Source organism: Lathyrus oleraceus, chromosome 5, assembly GCF_024323335.1.
Source record: "Lathyrus oleraceus cultivar Zhongwan6 chromosome 5, CAAS_Psat_ZW6_1.0, whole genome shotgun sequence".
Classification (NCBI taxonomy): domain Eukaryota; kingdom Viridiplantae; phylum Streptophyta; class Magnoliopsida; order Fabales; family Fabaceae; genus Lathyrus; species Lathyrus oleraceus.
Window position 1 is genome coordinate 479,729,137 of NC_066583.1, and position 16,573 is coordinate 479,745,709.

The window sequence follows — 16,573 nt, forward strand, 5'->3', positions numbered from 1 at the left end:
GCATTATGTTGTTTTGAGAGGAGCAAGGATTTAAAGTGTCTTTCTTGTGCAATGTCATTACTATCTACTGGTTTAGGAGTTGAAGTTTTGAATATGGAGAGGTTTTGATGGTAAGAAAATAGAGTGGAAAACTTGTTATTCTTTCTGTTTGATCATAAGAATAGAAAGACTAATATTTATTTTCTATGAATGCTTGAAATTCTATTTTCGATTAGTAGAGGTAGGGGTGGACAAACGGTCGGGTCCGGTCGGTTTCGGGTCCAAAAACCCAAACCAAGATAAACCGTGGATGAAGAAAATAGACCCAATTTTGGTTAATTTAATATCGGTTAAATTCGGTTTCGGTTTGACGGGTATCTCGGTTGGATTTATACGGGTTGTGCCTATTTAAAATTGCAGCCCAACTACAAGAAAGTTAACTTTTCTTTTAATATTTTAAAATAATTTATTTTCACATAAAATTGACTAGTCAGATTTTTCTATATCTATAACATCATTCATCACAAAGTCATTGAATATAGGATATCATTATATAAAATCAAATCCATATATCAAGCTCAAGGCTATTAATAAATATATTATCAATCACATGTCTAATTATCTTAACATTTAGCATTATAACAACACTATTAATATAGACACAACACATCTAAAGTTATAATTACAATCATCCATAGTGAGTATCAAAGAAGTTTAAAACCATCCAACAAGCAACATGATCAATAATTCATCCAACAAGAAGGACAAATATTGTGATTGTAGTTCTTGAGATAAAGATATAGATAAACCATTATGCATTGTTGAATTGGCATATTTGTTGAATTGGGGTATGTTGAATCTGCATATGCTGAACCTAACAATTTAATACAATAAGGGAAACATGAATAACATTAACACTGATTGTTGCAAAGTACAACCAAAAATAAAGGAACAGCCAAAATATTGATGCAGTGGTTTTTGACATAACATTCTTTTAATTCTTATTTCAATTGATTGTTTAATAGAGGAAATAAATACCTTGATATCAACGGAACCTATTGTTTGTACACCAATTAAATCTATTGAGCATTCACTTTCCCATGGTTCAACTCAGCAATGCCTATTCTAGAGCTTGACCCTATAAAGAGGAAAGAGCATGGGAAAATTATAAGGTTCCATTCTTGATAAATCATCATTTAACAATTACATGAAAATTAAATGAAACAATATTTAATTATAACAAGTACCTCAATCACAACTACATGGAAATTTAATGTTGCTTGGAACCGTTACTTACTGTTATAGAGTTTTGTGGCTTTCAATTCACAACTACATGGAAATTAAATGAAACAATATTTTAAAACTACAGGAAAATGTATTAAATGAATTAAGTCAGTTTTGATAAATCATCTATTCACAACCACATGGACAAATCAGTTTTGTTATAAAATAAAGTACCTCTTTGACAAATGAGCAGTCTCATAGTAAGCAAGCCAAACATTTGAAAACAAAATGCCAAATTCCAACAAGCAAAACATCTTAATCTGAAGTGATTGTAGACACATTTCTAAGACCCCATTCCCTCAATACATCCTCAAGTTTTCTACCAATGGTCTCCCCTTTGTGATTAGGAACTAAACTAAAGCTAATGATTCTTTTTTGGTAGTTCCAATCATTGTCAACAAAGTGAGCTGTAACTGTTATATAGCTAAGGTTTTGAATGGAAGTCCAACAATCTGTAGTAAGTGCTACCCTGCTGCAATCAGACCTAAAATAAGCTTTCAATCGCAACTTCTCATCTAGATACAACTGAAAACAATCCCTAGCAACTGTCCTCCTAGATGGGATAGTCAAAAGTGGTTCTAATTGATTACATAAGAATATAAAACCCTCACCATCAACTACTCTAAATGGGTGTTCATCAAGGATAACAAACAGAGTTATTGCCTTTCTACAAGCTTCTTTATCAAACTTTGGGCTAACAGAAATCAAGCCACCACTACCAAAAGCAAGGTTGGTTTGTTTCAGGTCATTTTCTAGGTAAGGATTTTTGTAACAAATTTTGGAGTGGGCGAGCATGTTAGACGTTCCGTGTGATTTAGGATCACATCTATATCGTTTATGGCAATGCTTACAGGCAGCAGTTCGTTCCACAACATCAGTTAATTCGATAAAATGGTCCCAACATGAAGATTTTTTCTTGGGACCATCCGCATTAGGCCTCCTTCTCTTTCTACTATGGTCAATAGGAGGGATAAGAGCCTCAGTTGCAGCTGCAAACGATTAATAAAGCATACAAAAATACACTTAGTAAAACAAAAACATTTACATAAAAAAGAACACTAGTTAATAAATTATTTATTTTTCACATACTGTATCTACTAATGAGCATGAAAGAAACACTAGTAATAAGTAGTATTAGATTATTAAAAGGAATACTAGTTATATATTTGTTTGTTCACATACTGTACAAACACAAAATCAGGTTAAAAGGAATACTAGTAGTTTTAAAATATTGTATTAGATTATTAAAAGGAATACTGTATTATATATTTGTTAATTCATATCAGGTTTTTCAAAACACAAAATAAAATTAACATTTGAAAACTTCTAATAGCCTAACCAATATTTCACATTCAAACAACATAGGCAAAAAATAGAGTTAATTAACACTTACTGTCTTGTTGTTCTTGCTCCATAATTTCCAACCCAACTGGTGGTACTTCTCTACTACTATCTCCTTGCTCCATCTTTCCAATTTCCAGTCCATATAATAAAACATGTCAAAACAAAATCCAACAAAATAATTAATACAAATAAATCAAGAATCAGAGAGATAACATTAGCTATTAAATCAAGAATCAAACAGAAAAGTAACATTACCTGATTAGAGTTTTTTAGAAGAATCAGAGATCTAACATGTCAAAACAAATAAATAATGTTAGTTTATAACTTTGAAACATTAAAACTCAAATATTCATATGAAAACTCATGAACAAAGTAAAACCCTAAATATATAGAAGAAACAAAAGACTGAAAAAATAGAAGAAGAAAACGAAAATACCTTAAAGAAGATGATGAAGAAGAGTTCAGTGAACAATATACACGGTTTAGAAGAAGGATCTATGCCATATTAAGGTTTTTGCAGCGGCGACGGTGGATTAGGGTTTGAGAAGATGAACAGTTCTTGAAGAGAAAGTGAGAGAGCGTGAGATGAGAAAAGTGAGGAAATGTGTGTTTTGCTGAGTCTGAATGGAAAAAGGCTAGGGCCTTTGTGAAATTGCCAGCATGTAAAATTGTGAATTAAACCGGTTCGGTTCGGTTTTAAATGGTTCATATATATAGGTCCGAACCGGTCCAATGCTACCCATATTAAACTGTTTGGACCAACCGATTAAACCGTTTAACCGACCCAGCCCAATCCCTTTTCATTTTTTTTTCCGGTTATGCCGGTTCCGGATCGGGCTTGGACCGTTTGTCCAGCCCTAAGTAGAGGAAAGGTGTTCTTTTTTCCGTTTCCTTTCAGATGCAGAGAGAATGTTTGTCTCTAGTATTGGTATTTGATTTGAGTTTATTTTTTTTAGCAAAGGTAGAAATATTTTAATTTTATTTGGAAAAGTCAATTTGATAACTTATTGAAATAAAATTGAATCCGAATGAGTGAAGAGGGCGACCGCCCTATGTGCTGATTTCCTCCTTTTTCCCCTTTAATAAATCAATTTAATTACTTTGTTTTTTTAAATGTTGATTAGAATATTGGGCCTCCTTTGGGCCTACTGTCATTTATAAATACACCTCATACCCAATTGTTTTGTACCTCCCTTATGTTGTAAATAAATTGCTAAGCATTGTAATATTGTGCTATTGTTGTTTGATTTTGTCCCATTGTGTTAAATCAGACTTTATCTCGGATTCGAAAATTACATGTCGTTATGCCGACCAACTTCCAATACATCAATAGAATATTTTCACCGTGTTTTGATTTTACATATGATATTACTCATGTGGTCATTACGTACGAACCGGTTTTTTTGAGCACATTATCGTTTTGGATCGACATTGTTACTTATTCTGTTTTCATTCTAATTAAATTAATTAATTAATTATTTTTTGTTTAATTAGTTAATTTGGATTAATTGGTTTTAATTAACTTGATTATTTGATTTAATTAAATAATTTTGATAATTAATATTAATTAACTTAATTAATCGATTTAATCAAACTTTAATCAATTAATTTGGATAATTAAATGATGATCGATTTCTTTCACTATCACCATTTCAAATCATCCTCAAATTCAAATCCATTCAATTTCATCATCAATTCAAAACCATGATAAAATCATTTAAAGATCACACAATTCTCGATTCAATATCGAGCCCCCAATTCCATACCTTTGTAAGCCGGTCTCTTTTATGCATCGCCACCAACCTCACATAGCATTCAATATCGAGCCCCCAATTCCATACCTTTGTAAGTCGATCGCTTTTATGCATCGTCACCAACCTCACATAGCTTACTCTTGGACTTTCTTACAATGAAACCTATTCGATTTTAATTAATCAAGTAGATGATTGATACACTAAATATAATCTAAGTTATCCGCAAACACAATTTCAAACCTCGATCCAACATCGAGTATTTTTATCCAATTAAAATACCTAATCGCAGTTACATACCATTTCCTTTAGAAATGAAAAGGGAAATGGTTTTGAGCCTTCATCTCCTCTCCTCGATTGTTTGAATACGAGTTCTCTTACTCGGTTAGTCAAACAATTGTCATTTCTCTACAAACTTCTAACCCGACTAAATCAAAACATTTTCATAATAAACTAAACGAAAAGGGAAATGGTCTTGAGCCTTCGATCCTCTCCTCAAATACTTGGATATGAGTTATCTTACTCAGTCATTCAAGTACTTGTCGTTTATCTAAAAACATCAACCATACATAAACTTATTTTTATAATCAATTAAGGATGAAAAGGGAGATGGTCTAGAGCCTTCGATTCCTCTCCTCGACTATTAGGATACGAGTTGCCTTACTCGACTATCCGAGTATTCGCCATCCATTCAAAACACCTTAACTATTATCAAATCCTTTTACAATTAAGGATGAAAATGGAGATGGTCTAGAGCCTTTGATTCCTCTCCTCGACTATTTAGGTACGAGTTACCTTACTCGACTATCCGAGTAATCGTCATCCAACAAAAATATCTCAACACATCAAATATATCTTTTTCTCGCCCATGTGCGATCGAAACCAATCAAACAAAACATTTAACATATCAAGTCCAACTAGTCACCCCCGTGTGACCAAAACTCTTTTCAGAAAGAACGCTGTTTAATCCCTTATAACGCGCATAACAAACTAGTGATTAAGCCTCCGCTGAGAGTAATGTTTAGCCTTTAGAACACGATCTAAATAGTTGTTCGCTAAAAGACACCAACCAACCGTAGTTCCCCGAACTACGAATGCTCTGATTTTCTTATTGCACCATAAGGATACATAGGTAGGAGATTGCTAGATCTTCGCGAGCAAACTAATAAAAAACCTCCCTTTTCCCTCCTTCTGAGGTTTCCATTCATCTCTATTTTTAATCTTTTTATCACTCAAAGAAAACAAATAACATTAGCTAACATTCAAATCACAAATTAAACTAAAAGGTTCCCGTTGAGTATAACGGACGAGAGGGGTGCTAATACCTTCCCCTTGCGTAATCGACTCCCGAACCCGAATATGGTTGTGACGATCATTATTCTATTTCTAAAGGTTTTATAGATGTTTTCTTATTCCTTCATTGGAATAAATAAAGTTCGGTGGAGACTCTGTTTGAACTATTTTTTCCACGACCATCACGAGGAATCAAATTTTTCGAGATGCGACACAATCCAAGAAAGGAAATACACTATTAGTAGTGTAGTACAATCAGTCTTATATGAACCAACAAACCCTATGTTATTCAAACCCTCTTCCTAACACTACCCAATGACTTTTTATTTAAGACTCCCCTTAAGTATGAGATCCAAACTGATATAAACCAACCACCATTCAACAACCAAGCAACCCGAGCATCCCAATTCCAATGCACCGCTGCACCAAACATACGTTCCAGGGCAATAACTACCTAGTAGTCGAGAATTAGAGGACAAGTACCAATGGGACACACAACAAAATAATCAATTAGATTTGTTATTTATCCAATTCCATAAACTCCTTAGTGTTGATTCAAACACTTGCTCTAATAAAACGTGTATGTTATTGAAAACTTTATCGTTTCTTGCTTTCCATATGCTCCAAATACAAGTAAATCACATCACTTTTAATTTGTTGGCATGCAATCTTTCATTTCCAACATGCAATCTTTTGATTCGAATAGCATAAGACAGGACAACCATTCTCTTTTAAATATTATGGATACGTTGATCCAGCTACAAACCATATACCATGTGAAATTCTGGTATCAGATATGAGATGTCAAAGGTAACGTCACGACACTAATATATGAATAACAACTAAAATATAAACAGGATAAAAGACAAAGAAACAATAGAACAAGTGACACAAGCAATTGTTAACCCAGTTCGGTGCAAACTCACTTACGTTTGGGGGCTACCAAGCCAGGAAGGAAATGCACTAAACAGAATTAGTTCAAAGACTCTCAGTAAACAACTTCAAGTTACAGTCTTTTCACCTAATCTCTATCCGTGTGACTTCTATCTAAGAACTCTTAGATATGAGACCCTACTCACTCCCCCTCAATCACAACAGTGATATAAAAACAAATATTATAAAGAAAGAAGACACTCTTCAAGAACACATACTTGATCTTGCTTAAAAGCTTCAACCAAGTAAACACACACTCATGCTTCAAAGCTTAGAGTGGACAAATTACAACACAAAAGGCAGTCCAATTCAATCATCAATAAAATGAATGAATGGCTCACAATTCACAAGCTCACACAAGATTAAAACCCTTAAACTCTCTCACTATTTCGTTCATTTCTTGTGTGTTAAAACCAGGTTTTACACGGCCTTTAAATAGAAGCTTTTAAATGGGTCTGGGCATCATAAAACCCTAAATCTATTTTCCTTACGTATCTTCTCATTCACGACAGCTAATCATCCCTTAATGGAAAATAAATCAATCTGGTTTTAAATCAAAGTACTCCTTGAATAGCGCATTCAATCTCCACATAATCACACACAGATTTGTATGAAAAACGCAATCTTAAGATACATAACATTCAGACTGAATGTTCTGTATATGTTTTAACATCGGGTCCGACATCTTAGCTAAATCCTGCACAACCATATTCAAACATCCTGCAGGAAACTGATATCACATGTCAAGACAACACGCGTGACAACTTGTGATAACTCTAGGTTTTACCAAAATTGATGCCAACACATAGAACCAACAAACTCCCCCTTTGGCAAATTTTGGCTAAAACATACATCAGGTCATACGTTTCACAAGAAAATAACCACAATATCAGTTCAGCAACAGAAGTAAACATACACACATTACTAGTAAAAATAGCAACTAGTAAACACACAGTAAACACACATGCGCTTGTGCTCAAAACACACCACCTCCCCCTTCAGCTAGCACCTGTCTGCTATACACAGACACAACACTTCCCCATCCAACATCATCTCCAACATCATCATCTCCAGCATCATTTGTAACAATATCTATAACATATTTCTACTTCTCCCCCTTTTTAGCCAAAAGAGACGAAAGAGACAAAATAAATGTCTATTCAGTCAAGATTCAGAATGTCAAAAGTTAAGGGTTACAGAACCAAGTACAAAGCAACTTTAAACAAGCCGAGATACAAACCAAAAATCCAGAAAATCCATAAACATAAACATCAAAGCAGCAGAACAATACTGCCAAAATCCAGAACATCCATCAACACAGCAAGAAAAACATCATCACATGAATGTGGGTCAACTTCAAAGGAGCTAATCAGAGGAGCTTGAGCTTGCAGCTTCATCAACTTTTGAAACATAATTTCCACTTGTCTCATTATTAGTTACAAACCTCTCACTAGAGGTTTGGGCTTCAGCTTCCTTAGCCTGTTCAATATTCTCACCTTCAGCTCGCTCCAAGCTTGCAATCAGGGCTTCCAACGATTCTTTCCTAGTTGTTGCTACCCTTATCCCTGCACCCAGCTCTTTACACGTTTCCTTCAACTCAACAATATGTCCAACTTTTGAGGCTGGCTTTTTCACAACAGATGTCATGACAATGTCTTCGACATGACTGCCTCAAACAATTTATAGTGTACTGACAGAGCAGGTTTTCTTCTACTTGGTAGGTCATTAGTGCTCATAATCCTAGGGTGTTGACTCAAGATAATCCCACAAATGATGAAGGGAAAGGCTATAGGCAGCTTCACTGTGTTAGTAGAAGCATGCTTGACAATTTGTTCAAACATAAACCTACCATAGTCAAATTTGAGTTTGGTTCCAACAGCAAAGATAAATCTTCCAAGGGTATTATTAGAAATTGTGGAAATGTGGTTGGTAGGCACCCAATTTGTAGATTCTATTTTATGCAATATGTCATACTTAACAGTCAGCTTCCTAGCAGGAAGATGCTTTTTACTAGGCCACTCTTTCACCTGCCTTGCTGTAATTTCTCTACAGACTTCATTGTCTATAGCTTCTAATTCACCTGCACGCTCTATACTTCTTCCTAGAAACTTGTTAATGACAGTGGGAGAAAATGTGATACACTTACCTCGCACAAAAGCTTTGCAAAATTCCTTGCTGTTCTTGTCAGCAATATCTTCAGGAATATTGACAATGAATTCCTTAACCAATCCCTCATAGCATTGAGATAACCCAACCACAGTCTTCATTAACCCAACATTCTTAATTAGGTCTATGACCTCTTTGACTTCAACAACATCCTTTCCTAACTCTCTCTCTCTACAGCCACCCTTCTTTGAATTACAAACTTCCATTTGGCAGCTCCATCTTCAAGATGGAAAGAGATATTATCCAAATGCACAACAACAACTTTCACAGGGGACTTCCTCACAGTGGTCCTCTTCACATGGGAGATGTCAGGGACATCTTCCTCAACATCTTCGTCAGACTCAGAAACTTCTCTAACCTTCCTCTTCTTTACATCAACTTTGCTCCAAGATTTGGAAGGACCTACACCAGCAGTCTTCTTAGTTGTTTTAGCTGACATCATTTCAGCCATAGATCTACCTCTTCTAGTCTTCATACGCTTAGCTACAACTGGCTTTAAGTGATGAAGTAAGATATCATCTTGATCATCAGACCTATCATCCTCTAGGTCAATCACATTGTTTGCAGAATCATGCTTCTCAGAATGTGAAGCATTGACAGTTGTAGATGCCACAGATTTTTTACCAGACACAGTTTGCCCTAGAGAGCACAAACCTTCAGCAGCCATGTCCTTCTCAGATCTAGAGGAATCGTCATCCTTCTCACTATGAGGTTCAACCTCAGAAGAGGGGTACATTCTAGACAGGGGAGTAGAAACTCCCTTCACAGAATGTCCTTCATTAAGGGTTGTAGTGACTAGGTTTCTTATGACACAATCAGTATGGTGCATATCTTCCTTAGAGCTAGTGGCATGAGTAGAGCTAGAAGGGATACTAGAGTTGTTACCTTGATTGGGGCATGCAGAAGCATATGCATCCATGGGATGGTTTAAATCAAGGGCTTCTCCTGGAATAATTGACAGAGGAACCACATCTAAAACCTCATCATCGAGAAAGTCCATGGAAGGAGTGCTATCCTTGTGAGTAGGCTTAGTAGTTTTTGAACCAGATGGAGTTTGATGTTATGACATCTTGACGTTTCTGTGGAATTTTTTTAGTTTCCCTAGCAGAGGAGTTTGAGGAAGAAGCATGGAGTTGGAAATGTTGGAGTAGGTAGTGAGGTTGCGTGTGAAAAGGTAATAGATGGTATTTCCAAGACTAGGTGATGATTTACCATAAAGGGAGCGCTTTATTTTAAGAAAGCAGACAATAATTTGATTACCTTTTCCACTCCATATTAATTTCTACAAATTTTCATAAATACAAATCCCTAATTTTCCTCTTAGGAACTCAAATTGATTTGCATCCAAGGTTTTTGTAAAAATATTAGCTAACTGCATCTCAGTAGCAACATGCTCTAGGGCTACAATTTTATCCTCCACGAGTTCTCTAATAAAATGGTGACGTATATCAATATGTTTTGTCCTGCTGTGCTGAATAGGATTCTTAGAAATCTTTATAGCACTCAGGTTGTCATAGTACAATGTCATGACATCTTGCGTGACATTGTATTCAGTCAGTATCTGTTTCATCCACACCAGTTGAGAGCAACTACTTCCAGCTGCTATGTATTCAGCTTCAGCAGTGGACAGAGACACACAATTTTGTTTCTTACTAAACCATGATATTAAGTTGTTCCCCAAGAAGAAGCATCCTCCTGATGTAATTTTCCTATCATCAGCACTTCCAGCCCAATCATCATCACAATATCCAGACAACACAGATTCAGATCCATGAGTGTATAGCATCCCATAGTCACTAGTGCCATTGACATATTTCAGGATCCTTTTCACTTGGTTTATGTGACTCACCTTTGGTTCAGCTTGATATCTAGCACATACACCTATAGCAAAAGCAATGTCAGGTTTTCTTGCTGTGAGATATAGAAGACTCCCTATCATGCTTCTGTAGAGACTTTGATCCATACTGACACCATTTTCATCTTTAGACACTTTTAGATGAGTAGGAGCAGGTGTCCTTTTGTGGCTTGCATTCTCCATGCCAAACTTCTTAACAATATTTTTGGCATATTTGCTTTGAGATAGAAAGATATAATCTTCCATCTGCTTGACTTGTAGCCCAAGAAAATAGATTAGTTCTCCAACAAGGCTCATTTCAAATTCAGACTGCATTTGTTTAACAAAATGTTGAACCATCTTATTTGACATCCCACCAAACACAATATCATCCACATCTATCTGAGCCACCATGAGCTTTCCTCCTTCATTTTTGACAAATAAAGTCTTATCAATGCCTCCCTTCCTGTATCCAATGTCAATGAGAAACACTGTGAGTCTGTCATACCAAGCTCTAAGAGCTTGTTTCAACCCATAGAGGGTGTTCCTCAACTTGTACACATGCTTTGAAAGATTTGGGTCTGTGAACCCTTTAGGTTGTTCAACATACACTTCCTCATTTAAGTAGCCATTTATGAAGGCACTTTTCACATCCATTTGGAACAATTTGAATTTCAGAATACATGCCACTCTGAGCAGTAATCTAATGGACTCCAGGAGAGCTACAGGGGAAAATGTTTCATCAAAGTCAACTCCTTCAACTTGAGTGTATCCTTGTGCTACCAATCTTGCTTTATTTTTAGTAACCACACCTTTTTCATCGGATTTATTCTTGTAACCCCTTTTGTTCCAATAACATTTATTCCTTCAGGTCTTGGAACCAATTCCCACACTTCATTTCTCTTGAATTGGCCTAACTCTTCCTGCATGGTATTGATCCAGAATTCATTAGTTAAGGTTTCTTTGACATTCTTGGGCTCAATCTTGGACACAAAACAGGCATGTGAGATCACTTCCCTTGATCTAGTGGTGACCCCTTTATTTGGGTCTCCTATAATGAGATCTTTCGGATGATCCTTCTGAATTCTGATAGAGGGTCCCTTATTAATTTTATCAGCTTCAGGTTCAGCTTGAGTGGATTCACTATCATTACTTTTGTCCAGGAGATCAGCTGGGGCATCATTCAGAGATTTTTCAACATCGTCTGTGACATCAGTCTCTTGATCATCAACAACAACATTAATGGATTCCATCATTACTTTTTTTCTAGAATTAAAAATCCTAAACGCTCTGCTGTTTGTTGAGTAACCCAGAAATATTCCTTCATCACTCTTGGGGTCCATTTTTATTCTTTGTTCACGATCAGTCAGGATATAACATTTACTACCAAACACATGGAAGTATTTGACAGTAGGTCTTCTTCCCTTCCAGACATCATATAAAGTGGTTGGGGTCCCTTTCTTCAAGGTTACTCTGTTGTGAACATAGCAGGCCGTGTTCATAGCTTCAACCCAGAAATGGTAAGGCAACTTCTTAGCATGAATCATAGCTCTAGCAGATTCTTGGAGAGTTCTATTTTTCCTTTCTACCAAACCATTTTGCTGAGGGGTAATAGGAGATGAGAACTCATGACCAATTCCTTCAGATGAACAGAATTCAGCAAATTTACTGTTCTCAAATTCTTTCCCATGATCACTTCAGATTCTGATAACCTGACTCTCTTTTTCTCTTTGAAGTCGTAGGCAAAGATCTTTGAACACCTCAAACACATCAAATTTTTCCCTTATAAAATTTACCCAGGTATATCTAGAGAAGTCGTCCACCACAACATAAGCATACCTTTTCCCACAAAGACTTTCCACCTGCATAGGTCCCATCAAGTCCATGTGGAGAAGTTCCAGCACTCTAGATGTGGTGTCATGTTTGATCTTCTGATGTGACATCTTTGTCTGCTTTCCAATCTGACACTCACCACAAACTCTTCCTTCATCAATATTTAATTTTGGGATTCCTCTGACAGCTTCAACAAATATAATCCTCTTCATTCCTTTAAGATGCAGATGACCCAGTTTTTGATGCCATAGTTTCACTTCTTCTTCTTTAGCTAGAGGACACATTGATGAATAACTAGTCTTTTGAGAATTCCACATATAGCAGTTGTCCTTAGACCTGACTCCTTTCATGATCACCTCATTTTTTTCATTAGTAATCAAACATTCAGTTTTTGTGAAGTTCACATTTAGACCTTGGTCACATAATTGACTGATGCTGATCAGGTTTGCAGTTAATCCTTTAACAAGCAGCACATTATCAAGGTTAGGGACTCCAGGACAGTTTATCTTTCCAATGCCCTTGATTTCCCCTTTTCTCCATCAACAAAAGTCACATAGCTGGTGGCATGAGGTTGAAGGTCAATTAGAAGGTTTTTGCTTCCAGTCATGTGTTTGGAGCATCCACTGTCAAAATACCAGTCTTCTTTGGCTGAAACTCTAAAGGAAGTGTGAGCTATCAAGTTAGTAGCACCGGCCCTAGGAACCCACTATTTTCTGTTAACAGGGATATGGTGTTTGGGTCTAGGTTGATGATGAGTAGGACTAGGATAGCCATACAACTTAAAGCAGAATGGTTTTATGTGGCCAAATTTCCCACAATAATGACATCTCCATCTTTGGTGTTTTCCTTTATGTTGTCTTTCCTTGTGATGTTGAGACACATGATGTGACATCTTTGCTTTTCTACCAGTGTGACTACACTCAGGAGTGGATTCATTGAACCCAAGGCCAGACTTGTCTCCTTCCATCTTTCCAGTCTAGAGGATTTTGTCTAAGGTGTCAGATCCATTATTTAGCATTCTGACATACTTTGTCATCTCATCCAGTTTGGAGTTCAGGAACACGACTTCGATCTTCAACTTAGAAATGGTTTCTAAGTGTTCTGTCTTCTCATCCTCTAGTTGGGTTATCATTTTCTTCTGATTCTCCACTTGTTGACACACTTCTTCACTTCTGTAGCACAACTTTCTGTAGGTAGTAGCTAATTCATCAAATGTTACTTCATCATCACTTGAGTCTTCATCAGAACCCCATCTTCCAATCAAGGCAGTCACAAGATTGGCAGACTCTCCTTCTGTTTCACTTTCATCATACCAAGTAGCAACAAGACTCTTCTTCTGTTTCTTGAGGTAGGTCCCACATTCAGCTCTAATGTGTCCATACCCTTCACATTCATGGCACTGAATTCCTTTGCCCTGTTTGGATTTTTCTTAAGATTTTGTTCTTCTTCTAGCATCATTGGACCTACTGATGTCAAATGAGTTATTCTTGACATTAGACTTTGACCTTACATCCATCCTCTTCAGGAGTTTGTTGAATTGTCTCCCCAGTAATACTACATCATTTGCCAGATCTTCATCAGTATCCTGACCACTGTCTTCCTCTTTCTCTTCAGTGTTTGACATAAAGGCTATGCTTTTGGATTTCTTTTCAGATCCATCACTCATTCCTAACTCGAATGTTTGGGGGGATCCAATTAGATCATCCACTCTCATATTGCAGATGTCTTGAGATTCTTCTATGGCTGTCACTTTCATGGCAAATCTCTTGGGAAGTGATCTGAGAATTTTCCTCACAAGTTTTTCATCTGACGTCTTCTTACCCAGAGCTCTTGAGGCATTAGCAATTTCGAGGATATTCATATAGAAGTCATGAATACTTTCACCTTCTTTCATCCTCAAATTCTCAAACTTAGAGTAAGCAGCTGCAATCTAGACATCTTCACTCTAGAGGTACCTTCATGAGTGGTTTTGAGAATATTCCAAGCATCTTTAGCCACCTCACAGTTGTTCACTAGTCTGAAGATGTTCTTATCAACCCCATTGAATATAACATTCAATGCTTTAGAGTTTCCAAGAGCTAGTTCATCCTCCTCCTTGGTCGATTCTTCCTCAGCCTTCTTATCAGTTGTAACTTTTCCTTCCTTAGTAATGAAGGGATGTTCCCAGCCTGTTAGAACAACCTTCCAAGCCTTATTATCCAAAGATTTCAAGAAGGCTACCATTCCAGGTTTCCAGTAGTCATAGTTAGATCCATCCAAAATTGGTGGTCTGTGAACAGATCCTCTGTCTCTATCCATAGTACCAGAAAGTAACGTCGCAAGATCTCACCCAGAACCAGAGCAGGATGCATGCTCTGATACCAATTGAAATTCTGGTATCAGATATGAGATGTCGAAGGTAATGTCACGACACTAATATCTGAACAACAACTAAAATATAAACAGGATAAAAGACAAAGAAATAATAGAACAAGTGACACAAGCAGTTGTTAACCCAGTTCGGTGCAAACTCACCTACGTCTGGGGGCTACCAAACCAGGAAGGAAATCCACTAAACAAAATTAGTTCAAAGACTCTCAGTAAACAACTTCAAGTTACAGTCTTTTCACCTAATCTCTACCCGTGTGACTTCTATCTAAGAACTCTTAGATATGAGACCCTACTCACTCCCCCTCAATCACAACACTGATATAAAAACAAATATTACAAAGAAAGAAGAGACTCTTCAAGAGCACATACTTGATCTTGCTTAAAAGCTTCAACCAAGTAAACACACACTCATGCTTCAAAGCTTAGAGTGGACAAATTACAACACAAAAGTCAGTCCAATTCAATCATCAATACGATGAATGAATGGCTCACAATTCACAAGCTCGCACAAGACTAAAACCCTTAAACTCTCTCACTATTTCGTTTGTTTCTTGTGTGTTAAAACCAGGTTTTACATGGCCTTTAAATATAAGCTTTTGAATGGGCCTGGGCATCATAAAATCCTAAATCTATTTTCCTTGCGTATCTTCTCATTCACGACAACTAATCATCCCTTATTGGAAAATAAATCAATCTGGTTTTAAATCAAATTACTCCTTGAACAGCGTATTCAATCTCCACATAATCACACACAAATTTGCATGAAAAACGCAATCTTAAGATACATAACATTCAGACTGAATGTTCTGTATACACATGTCTTAACATCGGGTTTGACATCTTAGCTATATTCAAACATCCTGCAGGAGACTGATATCACATGTCAAGACAACACGCGTGACAACTTGTGATAACTCTAGGTTTTACCAAAATTGATGCCAACACATAGAACCAACACCATGTACCTACTAAAATGGGACACTAAAAAAAGGTTAGACATTGTTTGGTCTATAACACACCCACCAACGTATAAATGTGAATCTAGGCCAATGAAACCCTCACTAAGTTCTCATTAGTTGGGAACCTATTATGAAACATTCTCCATACTAAGTAAGACACTTTAGAAGGCATTACTTTGTGCCAAATCTTTGACAAAAACCATTAGGTTTTGTCCTATTTTCAAGCATCATTACCCTATAATTCTCTTTAATCGAATATTATTCAGCATAGTCTATAGAAGTTATATCCAAGTTACATATATTTATCCACCATAACAAACATTTTCCATTATTTAAATTCAAAAACCTTCGATCTCACCATATCTACAAGCCAATGTTCTATACCACACACCACTCCTATCTCATATGATTTTCGACCTCCATTTATCCAAAAGGTCCTCGTTAAAACTCTCAAAATTCTTATACCCAAGTCTCCCTCATTGATTGGCTTGAAAATCCTATCCCATTTCACCCAACTAATTTTCCTCTCATACTTTATCCCACCATACAAGAAAATTTTAAACATGCATTCAAGTTTTGAGACAATACCTGACGGAGCTTTACAAAAGGAGAGGAAATAGACTAGAATAGTTGATAGTTTTGTTTTCTAGAACCTTTTCTACAACCTTATAGGTTCAGCCTATTAGAAAAATTGGACTAAACTCATATAGTTTTGTCGGATTCTTCTTCTTTGGGATTAACACTATGAAAGAAGAATTTTCTTCTTTGACTATCCGCCCATGACTATGAAACACCAACATAATCATGATCAAAATAGTTTTGATATC

At 36.4% G+C, this 16,573-nt stretch overlaps 1 long non-coding RNA gene across 2 annotated transcripts; it reads right to left on the reverse strand.

Moving 5' to 3' along the window:
• Positions 1–551: 551 nt before the first annotated feature.
• Positions 552–3,363, reverse strand: LOC127085568 (uncharacterized). Of its 2 annotated transcripts, XR_007789180.1 has the most exons (7): positions 3,044–3,363; positions 2,863–2,893; positions 2,657–2,729; positions 1,438–2,252; positions 1,227–1,308; positions 1,018–1,117; positions 552–853 (listed from the first exon to the last, which is right to left on the reverse strand). It is a non-coding gene; the product is annotated as an uncharacterized LOC127085568 (long non-coding RNA). The 2 variants fall into 2 exon arrangements; XR_007789179.1 differs by having other exon boundaries at positions 2,657–2,893; positions 3,044–3,361.
• Between the last annotated feature and the right edge of the window lie 13,210 nt (positions 3,364–16,573).